Below are 25,514 nucleotides of genomic sequence, written 5' to 3'. Positions count from 1 at the left end.
TTTGGTCTCTCCCTGCAGAGTCAACTTTATTTTGTTCTGTAAAACAATTTCTGGCTGTGCTGGGTCTTCGCTGCTCCACTCAGGCTTTCTCTAGTTGCGGCGAGAGGGGTACTCTCTAGCAGTGGTGCATGGGCTTCTCATTGTGGCGGTCTCTTGTTGCAGAGCATAGGCGCTGGCGTGTGCAGGCTCCATGGTTGCGACCCGTGGGCTCAGTAGTTTTAGCTCCTGGGCTCTAGAGCACCTGGAACTTAGTTGCCTCGTGGCATGTGGGATGTTCTCTGACCAAGCATTGAACCTGTGTGTCCCCCTCATTGGCAGGCAGATTGTTAACTGCTGGACCACTAGGGAAGCCCTCTGCTTTCTTTTAGATGACAGTAACTGTTAATCTGGGATGCTCATCTGAGTGAATATGTTAGCTAAAGAGTGTGTCGTTCTCTCGGACAAGCAAGACATTTCTTGAAGATGTTTAAGGAGACCAGACACTGGTCCAAATTTAGGGCTAGCAGGGGGAGAAGTCACATGGAGAAGGAATTCTGGCCTCAGCATTAGGCAGCAGCTGCTGCTGCTGCTAAGTCGCTTCAGTCGTGTCTGACTCTGTGTGACCCCATAGACGGCAGCCCACCAGGCTCCCCCGTCCCTGGAATTCTCCAGGCAAGAACACTGGAGTGGGTTGCCATTTCCTTCTCCAATGCATGAAAGTAAAAAGTGAAAGTGCAGTTGCTCAGTCATGTCCGACTCTTAGCGACCTCATGGACTGCAGCCTACCAGGCGAGAGTACTAGAGTGGGATGCCATTGCCTTCTCTGCATTAGGCAGACCAGGGTATAAATCTTGGTTCCTTGACCTCTTAGCTCGTTGCTTGTGTGCTTACTTGCTTCAGTTGTATCTGACTCTTTGCGACGCTACGGACCATAGCCTGCCAGGCTCCTTTGTCCATGGGATTCTCTAGGCAAGAATACTGGAACGGGTTGCCGTCCCCTCCTTCAGGGGATCTTCCTGACCCAGGGAGTAAACCTGTGCCATAATCTTATATCTCCTGCATTGACAGGTAGGTTCTTTACCACTAGCACTATCTGGGAAGCCCCCAAACCTGCCCTCTATGAGGCTCGAACTCAGGACCTTCAGATTCTGAGACTGATGTGCTGCCCACTGTGCTAAGAAGGTTTAGTGATCTGGGGCAAATGACAGACGTCTCTGAATCTTAGTTTTCTCATCTCCAAAATGAGGATGATATTTCCAATTGGCAGGGTTGTTGTTTGAATTAGGTGGGATAACAGATGGTAGAATACTTAGCACATAGTAAGCTGTATTAATTAGCAGGTGTAACTGTGATATTTAGAGCCATCTTAAGGCTTCTCTGAAGCCTTCTCCTATGTCTGAACTTCTGCCTGGGTAGCTGATATAAAGCTCTGGTTTCCCTTGGCATTACTAGCTAAACTCTTTTTAATAGTAAATGGTACCCAAACACTTGGAAACTATGAGTCTGGATGTTAGCTTTATTATTTTCTTCGTGTAGGTTGTTTTATTATTCTTAAATCATCTCCCTTTGAATTTATTGGCGTCTCTTCCAGCATACATGATGCTGATGACTGAATAATTTGAAGGTTATAAGAATGATGCTTTCAGGTGTAGGCAAAAATGTCTCTCCAAAAAAAGGTCAACGTTTGTCTCTTAAAGTTGAGGGTGGTTTTACATATAGTTGCAATAAAGTTAAGAAAATATTTCTCAGGTGAATATCTTATATTTATTTATATGGGGTCTTGGGACTACCTCAAGAGAGGCATACAACAGCAACCTGAATCTGTGCTACAATGATCAGCCTCAGGATTTTCAACTTGAAAGGGAGAAAAAGGCTGTAACTCTCCCTTATATGAAAAACCCCTATTGAACTAGTAAGGAGCTTTAGAAGGCTCTGATAAAAGATCCTGAGGTGATCGAGCTGTTTATTTAACCCATTCATCCAGTGTGTTTAAATCCTTTGGGCTAGGGAGGAAAAAAAAATTTTTTTTTCCTAAAAAAATTAATTTCCACATTACATGAAACACTTACGCCCTGGTGTCTATTTTTAATGCATGGCTATGAGAACTGGGAAAGCCATTTAATTTGCCAGTGTGTCAGTTTCTCTATAAAATGAGAGAGTTGGCCTGGCTGCTCAGACCTCTTCTGTTCTCACAGGCTCTGATTTGTAATGCAAATTATAAGGATTGAACGACTGTTGAACATCTGTCAGACATTCCCAACCCTTTCAATGAAAGTTGACTGGCCTCCAGAAGATTGTATACTTTTAATATTCCAAGGAAAGAAGTCATTGTAACTTTTATAAAAGACAAAAAGATGTAGCAAGAGAATTTTGACTTTGTAGTGTTTTTTTTTTCCCCTCTCTTATCAACCAGCTAGTCACTGCTGCTTCTTTGATGTTAAATAGATGCTTGTTTCCATTGAATTTTCTGGGTGACTTGTCGGGTTGGTTGTGCTTTGCTCTGATGGAACATGTGATGTTAAAAACTTTTTCCCCCCTCTCTGGAAATTCTTAAACTGGCAGCCATACCACACTTTTTTCTGTAGATTTTGTTACAGATTTGCTTCATAAAGCTTAAACATGCAAAGTTTAAGGAACATGGTATTAATTTAAATGATATTTTAAGTTCATACTTTCTATTAAATTTGATTTTCTCTTCTGTTCTTTAAATTTCACTTACTTTTTACTATCTTTTTTGGTGAGAACTTTGAAAGAAATGTCTGTTACATTACTCCTTCTTAGAGTTTACATTTTGTTAGAATATATTCTGCATTTTACTGACTGCTTGTAAACTCATTTGATCCTCTTCAACCAATGTAAGTCTCCTGAGATGTTTATAAAGTTAACCAACCAATTATAATTATCAATTTTTGTGTGTGTGTAAATCAGGAAATTTAGGGAGGCTAAATATCTTGCTGGCCACGCTGGCATGGAAATCTGTAGTCTGAATTCAATCTCCATGGTTTTTCCACTTCACCAGCGCAGTTCAAATGAGCAAGCCTGATGTAATACACGTTTGAAAGGTTTTCAGAAGACCTTGAATGAATGAAGAATGAATTTGCAGAGGCAGACTTTTACTTGCTGTGACACTTTGGACTAAATAATTTTCTCTCTTAAAATATACTATGTTGGTCACTCCTCATCCTTTTCTGAAACTGGCCCTGTAGAATAGATGCATTTTTCAATTTAAGAGTTTCAAAATGTTCACCTTAGGAGGATTCCATAGGCCAGAGTCCATTTATTCGTTCAGTAATTCAGTGAGGGTCCTCTTTTCCAGGGGCTGAGGAAGCAGCAGTGACTTGCAGAGTCAGAAATTCCATGAAGCTGTCATTCTAGGAGCCTGCAGTGGGGGAGATAGACAGTAAAACAAATAAGTAAAAACATCGTGTGTCATTGCGTGGGGGTATGTGCTATGGAGAAAAATAAAGGAATTGTAGTTTTTAGAAGAGGATGATTGAGAAGGTGATATTTAAGTGCGGACTGGAAGGAGACAGGTGAGGTTGGAGCCTCTGGATGAATGGGAGACGAAGGCTCCTGGCAGGGCAACGAGTGCAGAAGGCCTGAGGTGAACACGCTCCTCCACGGGCAACGAAACCTTGCAAGTGGAGAAAAAGAACCAATACAATGATTATTTTAGGACCTTCACCATGTAGTAAACAGGTACATGAATGGCCCTTTGTGTGATTATAAGATTTTATTATGCTTTTACTGTTAAATAATGAAATGACACACTTCCCAGGTGGCTCAGTGGTTAAGAATCTGCCTGCCAATGCAGGAGATGTGGGTTCGATCCCTTGGTCAGGAAGATTCCGTGGAGGAGGAAATGGCAGCCCATTCCAGTATTCTTTCCTGGAAAACTCCATGGAGAGGAGAGCCTAGTGGGCTGCAGTCCATGGGGTCATGAAGAGTTGGACATGGCTTAGCAACTAAACAATGAAAATGACACCCACCCCTCACCTCTTTACATAAAGGGTGGCATCATGTTTCTCAATTCTTATAGCAATTTCAGCTTTCACAAAACCTTTTGGGAGTATATTATTTTTCTGAATAGGGTGTATATTCCTTTTTTTTTTTTTTAGATTTAATATGTTTTTTATTTTTAAGTAATTAATTTATTTTTTATTGGAGGCAAATTATTTTACAATATTATATTGGTTGGTTTTGCCATATATTGACATGAATTCGCCCCGGGTTTACATAAGTTCCCCCTCCTGAACCCCCCTCCCACCTCCCTCCTCCCTTTATCCTCCCTCTGGGTCATCCCCGCACACCAGCCCTGAGCATCCTATAACATGCATCGACCCTGAACTAGTGATTCGTTTCACATATGACAACATACGTGTTTCAATGCCATTCTCCCAAATCATCCCACCCTCACCCTCTCCCGCAGAGTCCCAAAGACTGTTCTATACATCTGTGTCTCTTTTGCTGTCTCGTATACAGGGTTATCATTGGCATCTTTCTAAATTCCATATATATGCGTTAGTATACTGTATTGGTGTTTTTCTTTCTGGCTTATTTCACTCTGTTTAATAGGCTCCAGTTTCATCCACCTCATTAGAACTGATTCAAATGTATTCTTTTTAATGGCTGAATAATACTCCATTGTGTATATGTACCAAAGCTTTCTTATCCATTCGTCTGCAGATGGACACCTAGGTTGCTTCCATGTCCTGGCTATTATAAACAGTGCTGCGATGAACATTGGAGTACATGTGTCTCTTTCAATTCTGGTTTCCTCGGTGTGTATGCCCAGGAGTGCGATTGCTGGATCATATGGCAGTTCTATTTCCAGTTTTTTGAGGAATCTCCACACTGTTCTCCATAGTGGCTGTACTAGTTTGCATTCCCACCAACAGTGTAAGAGGGTTCCTTTCTCTCCACATCCTCTCCAGCATTTATTGCATGTGGACTTTTGGATAGCAGCCATTCTGACTGGTGTGAAATGGTATCTCATTGTGGTTTTGACTTGCATCTCTCTGATTATGAGGGATGTTGAGCATTTTTTCATGTGTTTGTTAGCCATCTTTATGTCTTCTTTAGAGAAATGTCTGTTTAGTTCTTTGGCCCATTTTTTGATTGGGTCATTTATTTTTCTGGAATTGAGCTGCAGGAGCTGCTTGTATATTTTGGAGATTAATCCTTTATCAGTTGCTTCATTTGCTATTATTTTCTCCCATTCTGAAGGCTGCCTTTTCACCTTGCTTATAGTTTCCTTTGCTGTGCAGAAGCTTTTGATTTTAATTAGGTCCCATTTGTTTATTTTTGCTTTTATTTCCAATATTCTGGGAGGTGGGTCATGGAGGATGCTGCTGTGATTTATGTTGGAGAGTGTTTTGCCTATGTTCTCCTCTAGGAGTTTTATAGTTTCTGGTCTTACATTTAGCTCTTTAATCCATTTTGAGTTTATTTTTGTGTATGGTGTTAGGAAGTGTTCTAAAGCATAAAGTCCCAGAGATCCATAAGGGTATGTAAGCTAAAATGATCCCTTCTGTGTCACACATACCCAGTTCTTCTCCTGGGAGGCAGGAATGTCACGTTTTTCTGGGCCTAGAGACAGTCTAGGTCCATAGTTGCAAGCATAGCCGAGGTTGGGGGCACCAGCTTTGGAGCCAGACTACATAAATTTTAGCCCTGGTATTGGTCCTCACTGACCAGTGTGACTTGGGCCCATAGCGAAGTGTCCAGCTGCCTCCATTCCCTCCTCTGTAGAATAGGGAGAATAGTCATAGGGTTGTTGTGAGAATTAAATGAGATTCTGTTTACATAACAAATATAGAAAATATTATATACCTATAAAGAATTAAGCACAGTTTCTAGCAAAGAGTAAGTACTCAGTAAATGTTAGCTGTCATCAGATAATCTTATAGCAATCCTATTATGCAGATGAGGGAAATATGAGTCTTGGAAAGGTCAAGAAGTTTCCTGGGAAACCTGGCCAGTAGGAGAAGGCACAGTGATAGTCAGAATTCTAATACCATGGTCCAGGGTTTCCAGATGAGAGGAGTCATTGAGATGGCTCTCTTACGGGTCTTCTTTTCCACCAAATAATGAGTTAAATGCCAGACAAATGTCAGCATAGAGAGACTTGTAGGTGTTGGCTGAGAGCCGAATCAAATCCGTTTCTTTAATTTTTAGAAATAGTTTTCACCGAGGATGTTTCACAAATGCATAATGTTTTGGTTTTTTATGTTGAGTGACTTCTGTTCTTCCAACCAGTGTTTACTGAGTGTGTATTATGTTCTGTGCAGAGTATTAGGCCCAGTGAGTGAAAAAAAACTAGACGAAGGCCCTGCCTTCTGATGGTTACAACTAAGGGGCAACATACAGGGCGATCTGTAAACTACAGGGTCGTTTGCTCTCAGGGGGGTTTGTCCAGTTTGGGGAAAGGTTGGTTTCCTTAAGCCAACGGGCGTTTCCAAAACTTTTTTTTTTTTTTTTTGAGAATTCATCGGGTTTGCTGTTTATGGATGTACATCAAATACTTCTTACAGACAATAGGCTTGTTTTTTATTTGTCATGCCTCAGTTCACTTCAGTTCAATTCAGTCGCTCAGTCGTATCTGACTCTTTGCGACCCCCTGAATCACAGCACGCCAGGCCTCCCTGTCCATCACCAACTCCCAGAGTTCACTCAGACTCATGTCCATTGAGTCGGTGATGCCATCCAGCCATGTCATTCTCTGTCGTCCCCGTCTCATCATGCCTAGGACGTACTAAATATTCAGTAAGGCTGCTTGCTTTGAAGGTTCAGTGAGCTGCATGAGGCATTGTATTGTTTGCCAATGGAGAAATCATTAACAATGTAGCACATAAAGGAAATGATGACTTTATAATGTACAAAGGAAAGACAATAGGTATGGGTTTGAAACAGAATGTGTTGAAGGTGGGACATGGGAGTGCTGTCTGCCTTGAAACAATGTTCAATTCTAAACACTGTCAGCTATTATTTCTTGGATGGAAGAAGTGCAAAAAGCTTCAAGCATGAATTCCAGCTTGTCTGATTTATATGGTCTACCCAGTCCTATATGCCCAGGGGGAATAAAACACATAGTGGAAGGTTTAAAAATAATAAACTCTTCAATCAGCCTTTTTTTTTTTTCTTTCTTTTGCCCTCCTCCCCTCTCCCCTTTGTGGGGTAATGCTTGTTTTGCAAATTTGCTAATAAATTGTGGTAGGAGCTCAATAAAGAAAGGAATGAAATATAGAATGATTTGAAATATTTACTTAATATATATTGCCTTCAGTGAAAAATGGTTGCATCTGTTTTCTTTTGATGACTGGCCCTTCTTTTAGACTTTATTATTCGTTTCCTTATCTATTTGCCTCGCTCCTCAGATTCTATCCCTCTCAGGCACCTAACTTACCTGTTCTTGGTCTTGGATGGGACCACAACTCTCACAGAAATCTTAGCGTTTCTGCCCCTGCTTCAGGTCAGGATGAGGTTCACCTGCAAACTGCCTCCCTCTCAGTTCCAGCTAATGCCTTTGGGTGCACAAAGCCACAGCCCATGTGAAAAGACCATAGTTTCGGATCAGAGCTGTTACCTTTTTAAAAATTAATGAATTAACTAATTTTTGGCTGTTCTGATCTTTGTTGCTGTGCGTGGGCTTTCTTTAGTTGTGGTGAGAGAGGGCTAGAGAGCTGTTACTTGTTTTGGGAGTGTATGTGTTCTCAAGGATAATTACAGTATTGTGTTGGTTTCTGCCATACATTAACATGGCTGAGCCACAGGTACACGTGTGTCCCCTCCTTCTTGAGCCTCCCTCCCCGCGCCCACCCCATCCCAGCCCCTCTAGGTTGTCACAGAGCCCGGCTTGGGTTCCCTGATTCATGACAGCTGTTACTCTTGAGTGATTATCCTGAAATCAGAAAGTTTTCATTAGCCAGCCAGTCTAGACCTTCCCTTTCTAAACTGTCTGGAACTCATGTGTGTATCTAGTCCCTGCTTTGTTTGCAACCTTTAGTGGTCAGCTGTCCAGTTCTGCTAGGGCCTCCTTGTGTGTGCCGGGACCTAGCAGATAGCACTGACCTCTGGAACCCTGGGGTCCCACAAATTTCCATGTAGCTCTTCCTAGACAGGTGTGTTTCTTGGGATTGGCAGGGTGGGGTGTCCCTAAACAGAGGTAGGAAAAAGGTGGCTTTTAGCAGTCACTCATCACTGTTTCCATAAAGACACAGGCAGTCTCTTGGCCTCCTGCTGAAGGCTGAGATGCCTTGGAGTTCAGGGCCTTGGATTTGCAGCTCCTTTCTCTCTTCCACCACTCAGGGAGAAAGTGGAAGCAGGACAAAAGGAATTCCTCTTGTGTTGCCCTGCAGGAAGTGGAGACATCAGTTTTTATCTTTCAAGGCAGCTTGTGTCATGTCATCCCTCCAAGTGGGTATGTGCGTGGGCACTCAGTCGTGTCCGACTCTTTGTGACCCCATGGACTGTAGCCCGCCAGGCTCCTTGTCCATGGGATTTCCCAGCCAAGAACCCTGGAGCAGGTTACCATTTCCTTCTCCAGGGGATCTTCCCGACCCAGGGATTGAACCCACATCTGTTGCGTGTCCTGCATTGGCAGGGGGGTTCTTTATGATGTGGGTGGACCTCCACCATTTATCCTGACTTGTTAAGATTCATTATGAGAAGCAGTGCATCTGCATGAAACTCCTGTCCCTTCCCGAAATCTCAGGAAGCCCCGTCCTCTCTCAGAGTCAGAGATCTCCACGGCTCCACCTTGTTGAAGAATCTGTCCACAGCCAACCCCAGTGCCTCTCCATGTAGCCTCCTCTTGTCCCAACACGCTAAACCCACAATTGGCTAATTCTTCAGTATCCCGCCTGCCAAGTCTACTTGGAAGTTTTCTTTGACTGCTTTGTTTTATTATTATTATTATTTTTGCATAAAGCTCTACAACTGTTACCTCTTCCCATCACTGACTAAGGCAGGAGAGTGTGTCCGTGACAATAGGGACTATATCTGACTCTTTGATTAGATGAAATAACGCACAGAAACTTCTAGCCCAGTACTTGGGACACATAAACATGAGCTTCCTTGAGCCTTTCTGTGTTCTGTTTCTGGCAGCAAGCGGTTAAGCAGGCAGGCTCTTCGGCTTTTGTTTGGTGAGCCCCATTACAGGGTGATGTTGGTCCCCCCAGGTTTGGGTTCAGTCATCCTCTACCTGTGGCTGTGGGTAACAGGCAATCTGTTTAGCCACTCTGCCTCAGTTTCCTTATTGGTAGAGGTAGCACTGAGAAGGGTTCCTGTTGGTAATGTAGTTGTGAAGATTAAGTTAGTTAATATACTAGGTGCTGATAAGACCTTGCACACAGTGCTACGTGAGTGGGAGAGATAATTTGTTCTACCAGCAACGGAAGTAAGTCTTCAGCAGTCACGGCCACATAAAGCAGTGATTTTCATCACTATGTAGCATCAAGTAAAGTGAGTTCCCTCTCTCTGTCTTTGGGAAAACCCAGGTTCGACTGGAGTTGACTGTACGGAATAGGGGTTCCAAAACTGAAGTCAAAAGTCCTATTGGAGCAGCCTTGCTGAGAATGGGAGTTTGTGATTCACCTAAGCAAGACAGGCACATTTCTCAAATCCCATTGTAAGAATCCCCTGGGGCACCTGTGTGACTGGTAGACTCAAGGGCTGTGCCTCAGACAGACCTAGTGAATCAGAATCTTCAGGGAGGGCCTTGGAATCTGATGTCTAACAACCCAGACAAATAGTACCGCCTGGAAACACCAAATATTCAGTTCCCTGGGAGCCTTGAAAGAACACTGATGCCTGGGTCTCATGCACTGGGTGTTCGATTTGATTGTTTTGGAGTCTTGGTGGACTGTGTACAGGCATTGAGATTTTTTTTTTAAAGCTGATTACAGAATTCAAGTGTGAGCCAGAGTTGAAAACCACTAAAATAGAGAGTGAAAATTCAGACTTAAGTCAGTGTTTCTTGGAATCAACTGGGGAGGAGGGGAGTGGTACTAAAATATAGATTTCTAAGCTCCAGCCTGCTGTATCTGACTTTCTGGTAGCAGGGGATGGGCTGAGGGTGGGTTAGGAGACCCTGGGAACAGACATTCCAGATGATTCTTCTGCATGCTAGACTTTGAGAATTACCCACCACATGGTGTTTTCTGGAAACAGCTGAATAACTGAAATGGAATCATTATTTCCTCTTCTGCTAAACCAGTCTGTTAGAAAAACATGCTTCTTCATGTCCTGTTCGTAAATTCATTATTTGCTCTCTCTTGATTGGTACTGGGTTTCCAGAGAGTTGTCTACTTTTTAATATGCTTTGATTTGACCTGGTAGAACTTTGTGGAGTTATTCCCTGGGTTTTGGTAGAGCCACATGAACATAAATGGGCAGATGATAAAACTGGGGGAAAGTGCTATAGGAAGCCATTCAACCCAGCTGAGCAGGTTGTAGTTCAGCGTGGGTGTCTGTGTCCCCAGGGCTGTTAAACCCAAGGTCTGAGAAAGCTGGAGCTGACAACAAGGAGAAAGTAGAAGCTCACAAGATTAGAAGTTCTGCGGAGCTGTTCTGAAGACAGGAAGCAGTGACTGGGAATCACTGCTCTCAGATGGCGACCTTGCCCTCAGGACAGGAGTCTTGTGTGCTTTTTGCTCAGCGCTGCATTCCCTCCACTGACATGTGTTGCACTCAACCGGGGCTCCATAAATAGTTTAGAAGTGAGAATCTTTTCTACTGTGGCAAGTGTAAGGGCAGTGTTTCCTCTTCTCCATTAAGACGTAGGGGGGGGACTTCCCTGGCCGTCAGGTGGTTAAGGGTCCGCATTCTAATGCAGGGGATGTGAGTTCGATCCCTGATTGAGGGACTAAGATCCCACACGCCTCAGGGCAACTAAGCCTGCACGAAGGCAAGCTGCAACTTGAGAACCCACACACTACAACGAAGAGTGCAGAAAAAAAAAAAATAGAAAAAAACTAAGGGAAACAACAATTTCTTTAGAGAGCCCATCTAGGAAATTTATATGCACTAGGTCAGTGCAGAGATTTACCAGGTCCCCTTGGAGTGAATGAGTCCTCAGTCTGCAAAACCAGGTCATAAACTAATTGAAGGTGTTTTATTTGCACATAAAGAATCTGTTCCTCCCACCTCTGGTGGGAGGAGATTAAGTGTGGAAGCATAGGTAGGGAGAATCTCTGCACGTTGGCAATCCCACGTGAGCTTCATCCAGAGGAAAGGATACCGCACCCACTGAGAGCTAGTAGTACTGAGTTTCTCTCTCTACTCTGGAGATGGCTGCATCAGGAAACCAAAGCCTGCTGGCATTACCAGTTAAGTGGTCAGCCTCTCTGGTGATCTCTCGTGATACTCAGCTCATCAATAAACTTGACACTTTGGTTTCTCTTGTAGCTTGCTCAGACCCTTGCTGTTCAAAGGACCAGCTGCATGGGCATCACCTGGAAGCTTGTTAGAAGTGCAGACTCTCGTGCCCCACCCTGCCCAGCCCTTTGTGTTGGGTTTGCCTGACAGTGTGGCATTCTCTTTCTCTGTGTCATTCTCACGGATATTTAGTTAGTATGAGTGGATTTGATTAACCTCAAGATAACAGCGAGTAGTTTGCTGAGCCCATCAGGCTGAGGGCTGACCCCGGGCAGAGATGAATTCACCAAGGGAATGCCAATGAATGGGTGGCCAGTTGGCCTTCTTCAGGTGAAGACCCCCCTTCGTGTTATGTGCTGCCTTTGAATTTCAGCACTGACGCCTGCTACCCGTTGCCCCAGATAACTGTATGGCGTGTGTATGACAATGAGCTTGCCTGCTTTCCTGCTCGTGAGCATATTTCTCCCCTCTGCTTGGGCTGCAGTCGTTTCTGAGAGTCTTTGCAATAGTGAAGAAGGGAGCCTTACCTGTAAGGCCCATTTGTCAGTAGAGTATCATCATCATTTTTAAAATGAACCAAAGTTCATACTTTATTCTGGCTTCCTTAGTTTCTACCCTATGCCCTCTTTTTCTGCTCCAAGAGCTCATGGACGATACCACATACAATTTAGTTGTCATCACTTGTCGGGCTCCTCTTGGCTGTGTTTCTCAGGCTTTCCTTGTTTTTGAGAAGTATTGTCAGATATAGGCTAAACATATCTTAATCCCTCAACTGGGATTTAGGATTTCTCTGATGCTCTTCTTTGCGATTAGGCTGGGGTTATGGGTTTTCAGGAGGATGACCACAGAAATAAAGTGTCATTGTGTCAAGGGTACACACTGTCAGTATGACTTGCCACCACTGTTGATGTTGGCTTTGATCACCTGACTGAGTTGGTGTTTGTCAGGTTTATTTACTTTCTTTTTGGCCAGCGCACCGCGAGGCATGTTGAATCTTAGTTCTCTCACCAGGGATTGGACCTGTGTCCCCTGTGCTGGAAGCTTGGAGTCTTAACCTCTGGATCACCAGGGAAGTCCCAACAGTGATTTCTTGACATCCTACATGTCTAACATCCTATTAATCCTCTAGTCCTGCCAATTCTGTGTCTTACGTAATGTAATGTGAGAAATGCTTACTTTTCTCCAGGCCCCTTGCTACCACCAGTGTCATATCTCACCTGGACTACTGAAACATATTCTTACCAAGAAGCACCTGCATTAAATTTTGCTTCTGTTCTATGCTGCAGCCAGGGTGATACTAAAAAAAAAATAAATTTCTGCTAATGTCAATTTGCTTTAAAAAGCTTCCCATGGTCTTTTAGTTTAACTCTTAAACTTATAGATTTCTTCTCCATTTCTCGTCTACCTCTTCAACCTAATCTCAGAGCAATCTTTTTCACCTTCTTTATAATCCAGCCCTATTGAATTCTGTAAGTCCTTCAAATACACCATGCCTTCCGTTCACCATGAAGGAATCTCTGGTAGATGATAGATTAAAAATAATTTAAAATTTAAACCATATATAGATTCTCTTCATATGTGCTCAGTAGCTTCAGTCATGTCTGACTTTTTGTGACCCCATAGACCATAGCCTGCCAGGCTCCTCTGTCCATGGGATTTTTCAGGCAAGAATACTGAAGTGGATTGCCATGCCCTCCTCCAGGGGAATCTTTCCTACCCAGCAATCGAACCCATATCTCTTGCATTGAAGGTGGATTCTTATAAACAGTGCTGCGATGAACATTGCACTGTTTATAATAGCCAGGACATGGAAGCAACCTAGATGTCCATTTGCAGACGAATGGATAAGAAAGCTTTGGTACATATACACAATGGAGTATTACTCAGCCATTAAAAAGAATGCATTTGAATCAGTTCTAATGAGGTGGATGAAACTGGAGCCTATTATACAGAGTGAAGTAAGACAGAAAGAAACGCACCAATACAGTATACTAACACATATATATGGAATTTAGAAAGATGGAAATATAACCCTGTATACGAGACAGCAAAAGAGACACAGTTGTATCGAACAGTCTTTGGGACTTTGTGGGAGAGGGTGAGGGTGGGATGATTTGAGAGAATGACATTGAAACATGTATGTTGTCATATGTGAAACGAATCAGCAGTTCAGGGTCAATGCATGTTACAGGATGCTCGGGGCTGGTGTGCGGGGATGACCCAGAGGGAGGATAAAGGGAGGAGGGAGGTGAGAGGGGGGTTCAGGAGGGGGAACGCATGTACACCTGGGGCGAATTCATGTCAATATATGGCAAAACCAACCAATATAATTTTGTAAAATAAAAAAAAATAAATTAAAAAAAATGTTTTAAAAAAAATAAAAAAAGAAGATGGATTCTTTACCTGCTGAGCAATCAGGGAAGCTCTACTTTTTGGGCTTCCTTGATGGCTCAGCAGTAAAGAATCCACCTGCCAATGCAGGAGATGCAAGAGATGTGGGTTCGATCCCTGGGTCAGGAAGATCCCCTGGAGAAGGAAATGGCAACCCACTCCAGTACTTCTGCCTGGAAATTCCCATGGACAGAGGAGCCTGGTGGGCTACAGTCCATGAGGTCACAAAGAGCTGGATACGACCGGGCAACTGAGCACACAAACCATACTTTACATGTACTAGAGGAACTCAGTAAAGAAACTTGAGTTGACAGGAATTCCTGGTGGCCCAGTGTTTAGGACAGGACAAAGGGCTCAGGTTTGATCCCTGGTTGGGGAACTAAGATCTGCAAGCTGCTTGATGGGCCAAAAAAAGAAAAGAAACTTGGGTTGGATTGAGTTATTTTGTCAAGTAAAGAATTTAAGAAAAGTATCTTTCTGTGTCTGTAATTCTGGTTTTTTATATAACCCTCCATACCCATGGCCATACCACTACTGCCATCATGACTGCTGCTCCAGTGCATTCTACTGGAAGTTATCATGTAGTCTGTGCTGTCCATAGGCTCTGTGTGTGATTTTCTGATTTTCACAAAGACTGTACACGACAGTTATCTGAGACCAAGCCTCAGAGAGGTCTGGAAACTTCCTCTAGATGAGACACCTAATACTCAGTGGAGCTAAGATTTGGATTCAGCATTGACAGATTAAAAAGTCTATGTTTTTTTCCTGGTATGATGATTTGCTTTGTGATTCATGGGGTTGCAAAGAGTCGGACATGACTGAGCGACTGAACGGAACTGAACTGAACTGAATGTGGTTTAACCAAGGTGTTTCTGATGTCAAATAACTGAAATAAATTTGGGCTAGCTTTAACAGAAAGGAAAAAATTATTATAAGGACAAGGCATGTCTTAAGGAACTCAAAAAAGATAGGAATGCAGCTGGCTTCTGAAAGAAACTGGAACTGGGAACTGGAAAATCTTCATTTTCTTTCCCTGGCTCTTTTCTTTCTTCCTCTCTTGCACACCTGCTTTATTGTTTCCTCTCTGGTTGGTTCTGTTCATATACATGATGGACTATGGCTTCCATATGGTTTCAGCCAAGCAGAGAGATATCTGTCCCTGAATCCACATTCCACATGCCTGATAGAGAGAATCTGATTGGCTCTGCTTCAGACACCCATCCATTCTGGGCCCAATCAGCTTTTAGCTAAAGGAGGTAGAATTACATCATCCAAACCTGGCTGCCATGGGGTTTGGAGACACCATCCTTTGCTGGTAGGAATGTCTGACTCTGGTCTTTTCTCACTCACATCATTTGACTACAACTGATTCAGGGTACTCTAATTGTTACACGGGAAAGTCTAAAAGTTCCCCTTCAGCTTCGACCCATGATTATAGCTCTTTGAAGAGAAATTAGGACTAGAGTAGGCTTGGCCAGTATACATATCAGTGATCATCCTGTTTTGAGGTACATCATCATTGTCCCCTAATCTTGTTCTTTACAGCTCAATTGGTTCTACACCGCGCGCATGCACACACACACACACACATGCACACACACTGTTACATTGGAGTACGTTTATAGTTTCTGCTCAGAAGAAACTACATGCCTCCTTGGAACTCAGCTTCTGCCTTAAGCTGCAATGGCAACAATTCCACTGACTCTCTGCCAGTGTAAAGTGAGTAAAACTGTCTTCCAACCTATTGTCTTTACTGTCTCTTTAATGCTGAGTGTCCTTCCCCCTGTAGTCACTAATTATCAAGAAGTGAGTTCCATTTCTCTCACTGAGCACAGTGAGAAGAATACATTCACCTGGGACTCTTAGGGCACCAATGGCCACCGACTCTTTTCCCATTTGGAGCAGCTTCTAAGGAAGGAGGTCAAATCTCAGCATCCAGTTATGCATGTGTATACATTCTATATATTCTTCTGTAGCTATAAAGAACAACTCAGGGGGAAACATTGATTGTTACATTTTTTTTGGTAGGCAGCCCAAACTTATGAATATTAAGTGTTCCAAAAGTTTCTTTGCAGATCAGTGGTTTAGAATTTGGAACTCACTTTACTATGGAAACAATATTACACTTGCTAGTTTCCATCTCTAGCCAAACTATAAATGATCATTTGGTCTACAACACTGCTGAAATGGTTTCCTTGCCCTTCAAGTGAGAGTCTGAACTCTTCTGTGTCTAAAGCTCTGAAATTGCTAGCTTCCTGAATATCAATTCCCCTGCATTTCTCTAGTTTGATTCTCTGTGGACCTCCCTGTTTTTTCTCACTCTCAAAAAGGAAAGGAGAAACCAAGGAGGTGTATAGGTGAACAGTAGGTGTGGGCTCTAGGTATTGAAGGATGCCAGGGGTACTCGATGGCACAAAAGGGAGGGGAGGGTGGAAATTGGTGAGTTTGGTGTCCTTTGTGACTCTCATAAGAAAGATCGAAAAGTGAAGGGGGTGGTGGTGGAGGTGTAGAAGGAGAAGGATAACTGCAACATTTGATAAATAGGTGTTGTCATTAGTCGGTACCTGTGTGTAAAATATTTATTAACTAGTTTTTGTCATATGCAGTTGAGTTGTTCTTTGCCTTCAACTAGCCTGCAGTAAATTAATAATGAATTTTACAGTATTCCCCATTGGTTTAGCTGAATTCCTGAAGCCCCCTCCCTGGGAAGAAGCAATGTGATTGCACAGAAGTCCAGCCAGGTAGCGGAAGGTATGCACTGGCCTCTAATGGCATGGCCGTGTTAGGTCAGCACTGTGTCTTCATGGCGCTCCTGCATACGTGGCTTTAACAGATGATTTCTTTCTCTTTTTTGGCTTGGACTTAGACAGCTTTACATTCTCAGCAAAACAGATAGACAGCAAGGGTGAAACAGGATCTCATACTAAAATAGTCTTTTGAGTCACCCTCTTTGACTCTTCACTCTTCCAGGAAACTTGCCCCTTCCTTCTTGCAGAAGGCTACTGCTGAGAAGTAATACACTCAGTTTCTGAACTTTCCTTTCAGTGTACGTTTTCTATTTTTCTTCTTGGTCGAGATGGAGCTTTTGCTAAGCTAGAAGTATTGTCTAATTTGTTTTGGCATAACACCTGGATTTTTGCCCAAAGTAAAGATTTAAAAATAGAATTAAACATTTTATGTCAGCCTTCCATTTTTGTCCTCTTTCCAAAAAAGATTCCAGTTTGAGAACAAGGGGAGCTTGATTTCACATACAAGTTTATTTCGGGAAGCAAGGGTGCTTGACGAAGATCACTTGACGAGGTTATTAGGTTCCAGTTCTTGTTGTAACAGTAACGGCCTCTTGGACCCCAGGAGAGGCCGCTCACTTTTCAGTGCTCAGTTTTCTCATCTGTTAAAGGGGAATGATACCATTTCAGCTGAAAGGTGGTTGTGTGTTTTCAATGAGAGGATATTTGTGAAGGCGCTCAGATGAAGTCACATTGCTATGGCAACCTAGGTTTTGATTAGTTCTTAGAGGTTAGAACTATCTTCCTCTATAATGAAATAGTTTATAATATATTGTAGCAAGGATTCATTTGTTTAAAGATTTATTTGTTCTTAACCTAGGATATTGTGCTCAAGGCTTTTTATTCAGTCCTTGCAGAAAAGAGGAACTAAAGTACATGCCATTGTCATTTCATCTTTTGTTTGGTTTTCTGTTCTTTCATTCATTCATTCTGAGAGATAACTGACATATCACATTATATTGGTTGCAGGTGTATAACATAATAATTTAAAATATTTTTTATGGGAGTATGGTTGACCACTTGATCTTTCTTGAATGCGGTGTGAAATCAAGGATAGCACGATTCAGGGCATGATGCGGCTTACAATGACTTTGCTTCTTCAGGGCATTTTATTGCTACCATGTTTTCTGATAATAATCAGGCATAAGCTGATGTCAAAGGAACATCTGGAGCCACCTGAACTGTTAAACTGAAACAGTCAGCATGAACAGGCAGGCGGCCACCCAAGTCTACCATGTTCTTTTGAGGATGATGGTATCGGATTTCTGCTTCCTCATTTCCATTTTGGTAGCTAGAGGTAAGTACTGCAGGTGCTATGTTGTCCAAGATCCTATAGGAGTATATATAAAACCTGCAGGTTAAAAAGTTTGGAAGTTCTTTTTTTTAGAACTTAAGTAACAATGTGTCATTACACTGGTCACTCTGGGAAGTTTTGCCTCTGTTGGTCAAAGAGCATACAGTTTTTTGGACTGATGATTCTCCAAACCAAGGAGTGTGTGTGTGTGTGTGTACGTTAGGTCATGGAAAGGAAACAGATTCTTGACAAGGGCCCCCTAATCCCAATAGAATGGTCTAGGAGCCTTGCACCCATGTTTATACCATTTGTCTTGTTTCATTGTCATCCTGACAAGGAAAGGTGAGTGAGTCTCCCCTGCTTACCCATTTCTCAGTTTTCTATGTTAACATCTCACACGATGGAACGGTTTCTTTATTCACTAATGCCTATCAGAGCAGTTACATATACCCTTTTATTGACATATAAACACTGCTGCTGCTGCTGCTAAGTCACTTCAGTCGTGTCCGACTCTGTGTGACCCCGTAGACAGAAGCCCACCAGGCTCCCCCGTCCCTGGGATTCTCCAGGCAAGAACACAACAGATAACTAATGAGAACCTACTGTATAGCTCAGGGAACTCTACTCAATGATCTGTGATCTGTGATGACCTGAATGAGAAGGAAATCTAAAAAAGAGTGGATATATGTTTATAGACTAGGGGATGTAGCTCAGTGCTAGAGCGCATGCTTTGTGTGTATGAGGTCCCAGGTTCAATCCTTGGCATCTCCACATCTTTCCGTTTTGGCTTCCCTGGTGCCTCAGAGAGTAAAAAATCTGCCTGCAGTGCAGGAGACCTAGGTTCGATCCCTGAGTTGGAAAGATCCACTGGAGAAGGGAATGGCTACCCACTCCAGTATTCTTGCCTGGAGAAGCCCATGGACAGAGGAGCCTGGTGGGCTACAGTTCATGGGGTCGCAACGAGTCGGACATGACTTGACTTAGCACGCACACATATAATTGATTGACTTTGCTGTACAATTGAAACTCACACAACATCGTAAAGCAACTGTACTCTAAATACTTTTGTTTTTAGATAAAATTTGAAAGTTTTAACATATCACTAATAAGCCTTTTTGAGTTTAAGAAAGCCCTGGATATTAACAACAATTAGGAGTAAAATTAGGGTTGACTTTCTATGATTATCTTTTGCTTTTTTAATAGCTTGAACAAGTTTTGCAAGTGAGTCATTTTCGGTTTATTAATCAAATGCCTCTGCTGGAACAATTTTCTGCCATCAGCAAAGCTTATCTGTTGTCCATCTTTCTACACGTACTCACGCAATTTCTTTTCCTCAACCTCCTCCCTGTTGGATTCTCACACTTCTACCCTCACGGTCCCTCCTCTGCTACAGGGCAGGGCTCACACAGCTGCCTTCCTGGATCCGACCGGCACTGCTCTCACTCGCATAGGTGTGTGTCTTTTCTTACACCACCTGAAGGCTTATTTACCTGTGTAGTCTCAGCACTTAATAAAGAACCAGGTCAATAATAGGAGCTTAATACATATTTACTGAATAAAAGAATGAATGTTATAAAAGGGTAAGATCCTCATACTAAGGGAGGAAGACCAGAGGTGGCCATCTATCAAGGTGGGGGAGAAGGTAGGTAGATGGAGTGGGGTCCCAGAAAAGGTACACCTTGGGTGATATTTTGGTAAATGAGGAGTTCTTCATCAGGTGAAAGGGGTGGGGAAGAATTGTCTGGGCTTGGGAAATTCCATGTGCCTGAAAATAGCTTAGCAGGGCTGGAATTTAGATGCAAAGTGAAATGGGCAGAAGATGAATCTGGAAGGGTAGATAGATTGCGTGTTACTTTGAACTTTGTGCCAATTAAAATTGTTTAGGTTATTAACCAGAATTACCTCTGTGATCCACTGGGTCAATCGGTTAATACCAGCTGGGATTAGATCTCATGAGGTCATTTGATTAGATGACTTATTATTTAATTAATTTTTGCACAACAATTATTTGAAGGTAAATGGATGAGCATATTTGTCCGTGTTTAAGACAAAAGTTTGCTGAAATCACAAACTGAAATCTTAGAAGTTTTAGGGGACTCTTCTCAACTTAGAGGTAAAAATATTAGAGTCTTTAACTCTAAATGGACTATGTCATGAGAGAACTTTGTAGCTGAATCTATGTTTTAATGAGTCTTTCCTGTATATCCATTACCAATCATTTAAAAATGCAGGTACATAAGATTGTTTTCTGCAATAAGATTATTTTCTATAGTGATGACTTTTGTGAAGGTTCAAAGAGATAATATATGCAAAATGTTTAGTACCAAGTACCTTGCCTGGTACACAGTAGATTCTCAATGATATAATCTATTCCTTCCTCAAATACACCAGGCCTGAGGGAGTTTTTACTTTACCTTTATGAACTTTCAGGAGAAACTTTTAATACAACAGCCTGCCTGCAAGTGTATCTTTGCTGAAATATTAGCTGGTTCTTTTGTAAAAGTTTGGAATTTCCTTGGTGTTTTTAAACAAGATTTCCTCCCTTAAACATGCTCATTGTTTGTGTCTTAGATCGCCAAGATTTGATTTGAGTACAGAGTCTTCAAAGCGTTGGTGGGACTAAATATTTTAGCAGATGCTTGCATTAGAAATACTTCTAACCCCTTTCGTGTCCAGGTTTCAGTGAATCACGGCCAGGCACTCTTGACGTGCAAGACAAATGTGTTTCTCTTGGATTTGAAGGACAGAGGGTTTGCCTGATGCTTATGAATGTTTACTAATGCAGAGGAAAAATTGAGATGCCAGGTTGGAAAATAAAAACTTGAATGAGGTGCTTGCTGGGCACCATTCAGGAGTATTGTATGTCTTTGAGTTTTTTGAGTTTTGTTTTGATTAAATTCCAAGCTGGTACAATCCATCTTCCTTTTAAAAATAATTAGTTGCCTTGTTTTCTACTTAGAGATGTAACAGTTCCAGATTTGCAAGTGAGAATTCTTTTGCAACATGAGCCATTGTCTGGGGGTTAGATTTTAGGTGAGCAGTGCAGGTTACCTAGTTACATCACCAAGTCCTCTTTCAGGGAGCATTTCTTTGGAGACGTGCAATTTTCCAAACGCCAATGATTAGAAATAGAATTATTAAATTGGCCTAAAACAAAGTAAAACTATAAGAAATATCAAAAGTAGAGTTATTTTTAGATCACATTCCTTAATCACAAGTCAATTAAATTAGAAATTAATAATAAAAAGATGGCACCCCCCCCAACCACTGGGAAACTAAGAAACTCTCCCAAATAAACCTTTGATAAAAGAATAAAGAGAAAGCAATAAAAATTGCACATATCCAAATTTTTAGGGCATAGCATATACCCAAAACTTTACTCAAAGGAAAACTTATTAAAGAACTGATAAAGTTTTAAAAGTTGGAATTAATGTAATGAAGAAAAAAATAGAGGAAAAGGCTAAATAAGATTTAAAAAACTGGAAAAAACGTACACAGGAATGAGGAAACAGACACAACCACATAAAGCAGGGACGCTGGAGAAATTATGCGAATTATACATGAAGACTATGCACAAAACTCAATAGAAACAAATTGAAAATACTGAAGAAATGGACATTTTTATAAGGGAAACATAAAAGGTTGATATTGACTCATATAGAAATTTTAAACAGATAATTACTATAGAATTTCCAGTTTGTGCTGCTTGTTGTTTCCCATTTGGCATTGGTTCTGGGCTTTAAGGAAATGTTATTTTTAAATGCACTAAAATAAGATGAGAGGATGAGGTGGTTCGACAGCATCACTGACTCAATGGACATGAATTTGAACAAACTCCAGGAGACAGAGGACGGCAGAGAAGTCTGGTGTTTTTCAGTCCATGGGATTTTGAAAAGTTGGACATGACTTAGCGACTGAACAACCTCAAAATAAAACAAGGTAGAAGTCCTCCACCTTATAACTTCAGGATTTACTCGTCTCCTCGCATAGCATGTGAGATGTATATGTTGAAAAGAGTGTTTGCACTTTAACACGTGTTTAAATGTGAAAGATGGCGCATATAACCCTGTCTTCCCCACCAATTCTCTCCAAATACAACTTATGCCTCCCTCTGGAGAACAGTGTTCAAAGCACTCACTGAGAAAATGAAAGACGTTCCAGCGTTGGTGGCTGAGAACAACTCAGTCCAGTCTTCAGGGAGTGGGAGGAGAACTTGGCGCTGCTCACCCTGTCACCTCCTTAGCAGACCACTTGTGCCCAGACCCCCACTGTGGCCTATGAAAAGCATGAAGCTGCCAGGCTGACTGCTGATAGGGTGGGTGGCGAGTGTAGAAAGCCTGACTGCCCCTGACACAGTAGTTTTGTCACTTTTATAGGGTGCAAATCCATAGCTATTTATTTTGTTGTTGAAAACTTTAACATTTATTGTGGGATAATTCCCTTTGGCAGAAAATGAGCTAAAGGAATGCAAAGTTTAATGAAAAATTAAGTAGTACATTTGTTTCTTTTTTTCAATTTATTATTACTTATAAACTTTAAATTTTATATTGGAGTATAGCCGATTAATAATGTTGGGATAGTTTCAGGTGTACAGCAAAGCAATTCAGCCATCCATATACATGTATCCATTCTCCCCCAAACTCCCCTCTCATCCAGGCTGTCTTATAACTTTGAGCAGAGTTCCCTGTGCTATACAGTAGTTTCTTGTTGGTTATCCATTTTAAATATAGCAGTGTGTACATATCTGTCCCAAAGTCCCTAATATCCTTTCCCTTGCTCCTTTGCACCAGTAACCATAAGTTTGTTCTCTAAATCTGTGAGTCTGTTTCTCCTTTGTAAATAGATTTATATCATACAAAATTCATGTGGATGACATTTTTAGATTCCACCACATGTAATGGTATCATATGATATTTGTCTTTCTCTGTCTGACTGACTTTAGTGTGATAATCTCTATGTCCATCCATGTTGCTGCAAATGGCATGATTTCATTCCTTTTTATGGCTGAGTAATATTCCACTGTATACATGTACTGCATACTCTTTACCTGTTCATCTGTCCATGAACATTTAGGCTGCTCCTGTGACTTCACTATTGTACGTAGTGTTGCGGTGAACACTGGGATATATATATCCTTTTGAATTGTGATGATCTCTGCATATATGCCTAGGAGTGGTATTGCTGGATGATATGGTAGTTCTGTTTTTAGTTTCTAAGGTACTTCCATATTATTCTCCATAGTGGTTGTACCAGTTTACATTCCTACTAACACTGTAGGAGGGTTCCCTTTTCTCCACACCCTCTCTGGCATTTACTATTTGTATATTTTTTGATGATGGTCATTCTAGTCAGGTTTCTCTTATTGTGGCCCAGCTGATTTTGAGATGCTCTTGTATGTATGAAATAGAACCAAAATGACATGTCTCCAACTTTTTGAAAACTTTTGTTATCAAGGCAGGCATAACTGGGCAATCATTTCTGGGTCGTATTTTGACTTTCCATGTATCAATAGTTTGACCACCATGTCACCCTGAACAAATCTCTGGCATAGTTTTTTTTTTTTTCATATTTTGTAATGTTCTTAGCCTTATTTTGTATTATGTCTTATTCTTAGTTCTATATTCGGTACTGCCAATAAATGTTGAAAGATGAGCCCTGTTAGAGCCAACAGAAAAACGTGAATGAAATTGGTAGGTCTTTGGAAATGACAAGTAACCAAACTTTCAGTGGCAGAATACCATGACCTTTGGATTAAATTTTTCTCCTGTAGAGAGAATTACACCTCTTGCAGAAGTTGGTTTCCCAATACTGTGTTCTTTCATCTGGTTTATTAAAACTGATCAAATCATTAACAAAATTTTTTAAAAAGTTTTAATCTAGGCATATACCCTGAAGAAACCAAAATTGAAAAAGACATGTATCCCATTGTTCATTGCAGCACTATTTACAATAGAACATGGAAGCAACCAAGATGTCCATCGACAGATGAATGGATAAAGAAGTTGCGATACATATCCACAATGGAATATTACTCAGCCATAAGAAGGAACACCTTTGAGTCAGTTCTGATGAGGTGGATGAACCTAGAACCTATTATACAGAGTGAAGTGAGTCAGAAAGAAAAAGATAAATATCGTATTCTAATAGAAGATTAGAAATACCAAGGGAACATTTCATGCAAAGATGGGCTCGATAAAGGACAGAAATGGTGTGGACCTAACAGAAGCAGAAGAGATTAAGAAGAGGTGGCAAGAATACACAGAAGAACTGTACAAAAAAGATCTTCACGACCAAGATGATCACAACGGCGTGATCACTCACCTAGAGCCAGACATCTTGGAATGTGAAGTCAAGTGGGCCTTAGAAAGTATCACTATGAACAAAGCTAGTGGAGGTGATGGAATTCCAGCTGAGCTACTTCAAATCCTGAAAGATGATGCTCTGAAAGTGCTGCACTCAATATGCCAGCAAATTTGGAAAACTCAGCAGTGGCCATGGGACTGGAAAAGGTCAGTCTTCATCCCAATCCCAAAGAAAGGCAATGCCAAAGAATGCTAAAACTACCACACAATTGTGCTCATCTCACACGCTAGTAAAGTCATGCTCAAAATTCTCCAAGCCAGGCTTCAGCAGTACGTGAACCGTGAACTTCCAGATGTTCAAGCAGGTTTTAGAAAAGGCAGAGGAACCAGAGATCAAATTGCCAACATCTGCTGGATCATGGAGAAAGCAAGAGAGTTCCAGAAAAACATCTATTTCTGCTTCATTGACTATGCCAAAGCCTTTGACTGTGTGGATCACAATAAACTGTGGAACATTCTGAAAGAGATGGGAATCCCAGACCACCTGACCTGCCTCTTGAGAAACCTGTATGCAGGTCAGGAAGCTACAGTTAGAACTGGACATGGAACAACAGGCTGGTTCCAAATTGGGAAAGGAGTATGTCAAGGCTGTATATTGTCACCCTGCTTATATAACTTATATGCAGTGTACATCATGAGGAATGCTGGGCTGGAAGAAGCACAAGCTGGAATCAAGATTGCCGGGAGAAATATCAATAACCTCAGATATGCAGATGACACCATCCTTATGGCAGAAAGTGAAGAGGAACTCAAAAGCCTCTTGATGAAAGTGAAATAGGAGAGTGAAAAGGTTGGCTTGAAGCTCAACATTCAGAAAACAAAGATCATGGCATCTGGTCCCATCACTTCATGGGAAATAGATGGGGGAACAGTGGAAGCGGTGTCAGACTTTATTTTTTGGGCTGCAAAATCACTGCAGATGCTGATTGCAGCCATGAAATTAAAAGACGCTTACTCCTTGGAAGGAAAGTTATGACCAACCTAGATAGCATATTAAAAAGCAGAGACATTACTTTGCCAACCAAGGTCCGTCTAGTCAAGGCAATGGTTTTTCCCATGGTCATGTATGGATGTGAGAGTTGGACTGTGAAGAAAGCTGATCGCCGAAGAATTGATGCTTTTGAACTGTGGTGTTGGAGAAGACTCTTGAGAGTCCCTTGGACTGCAAGGAGATCCAACCAGTCCATTCTAAAGGAGATCAGTCCTGGGTGTTCATTGGAAGGACTGATGCTAAAGCTGAAACTGCAATACTTTGACCACCTCATGTGAAGAGTTGACTCATTGGAAAAGACTCTGATGCTGGGAAGGATTGGGGGCGGGAGGAGA

General features: G+C 41.7%; 1 protein-coding gene and 1 non-coding gene across 3 annotated transcripts in view; both read left to right on the top strand.

Annotated features, from left to right (window-relative positions):
- The window catches only part of RNF144B (ring finger protein 144B), a 158,292-nt gene that overhangs the window by 41,444 nt on the left and 91,334 nt on the right, over nucleotides 1–25,514 (top strand). Inside the window, exon 1 of one of the 2 annotated variants that reach the window (XM_088831344.1) lies at nucleotides 15,446–15,465. The exons of the other annotated variant lie outside the window; for it this stretch is intronic. The gene's annotated coding sequence lies outside the window, so the exon portion shown is untranslated. Of the gene's footprint in view, nucleotides 1–15,445; nucleotides 15,466–25,514 lie in introns of those variants that run through there. 2 annotated transcript variants of the gene reach the window in all.
- TRNAT-UGU (transfer RNA threonine (anticodon UGU)) lies at nucleotides 18,526–18,597 on the top strand. Its single transcript has one exon. It is a non-coding gene; the product is annotated as a tRNA-Thr (tRNA).

The sequence above is a fragment of the Moschus berezovskii genome, chromosome 23, assembly GCF_049115385.1.
Source record: "Moschus berezovskii isolate FMDL1 chromosome 23, NW_MosBer_1.0, whole genome shotgun sequence".
NCBI lineage: Eukaryota > Metazoa > Chordata > Mammalia > Artiodactyla > Moschidae > Moschus > Moschus berezovskii.
Note: the sequence above shows the minus strand (reverse complement) of the source record. Positions and strands in the feature narration are given on the sequence as shown.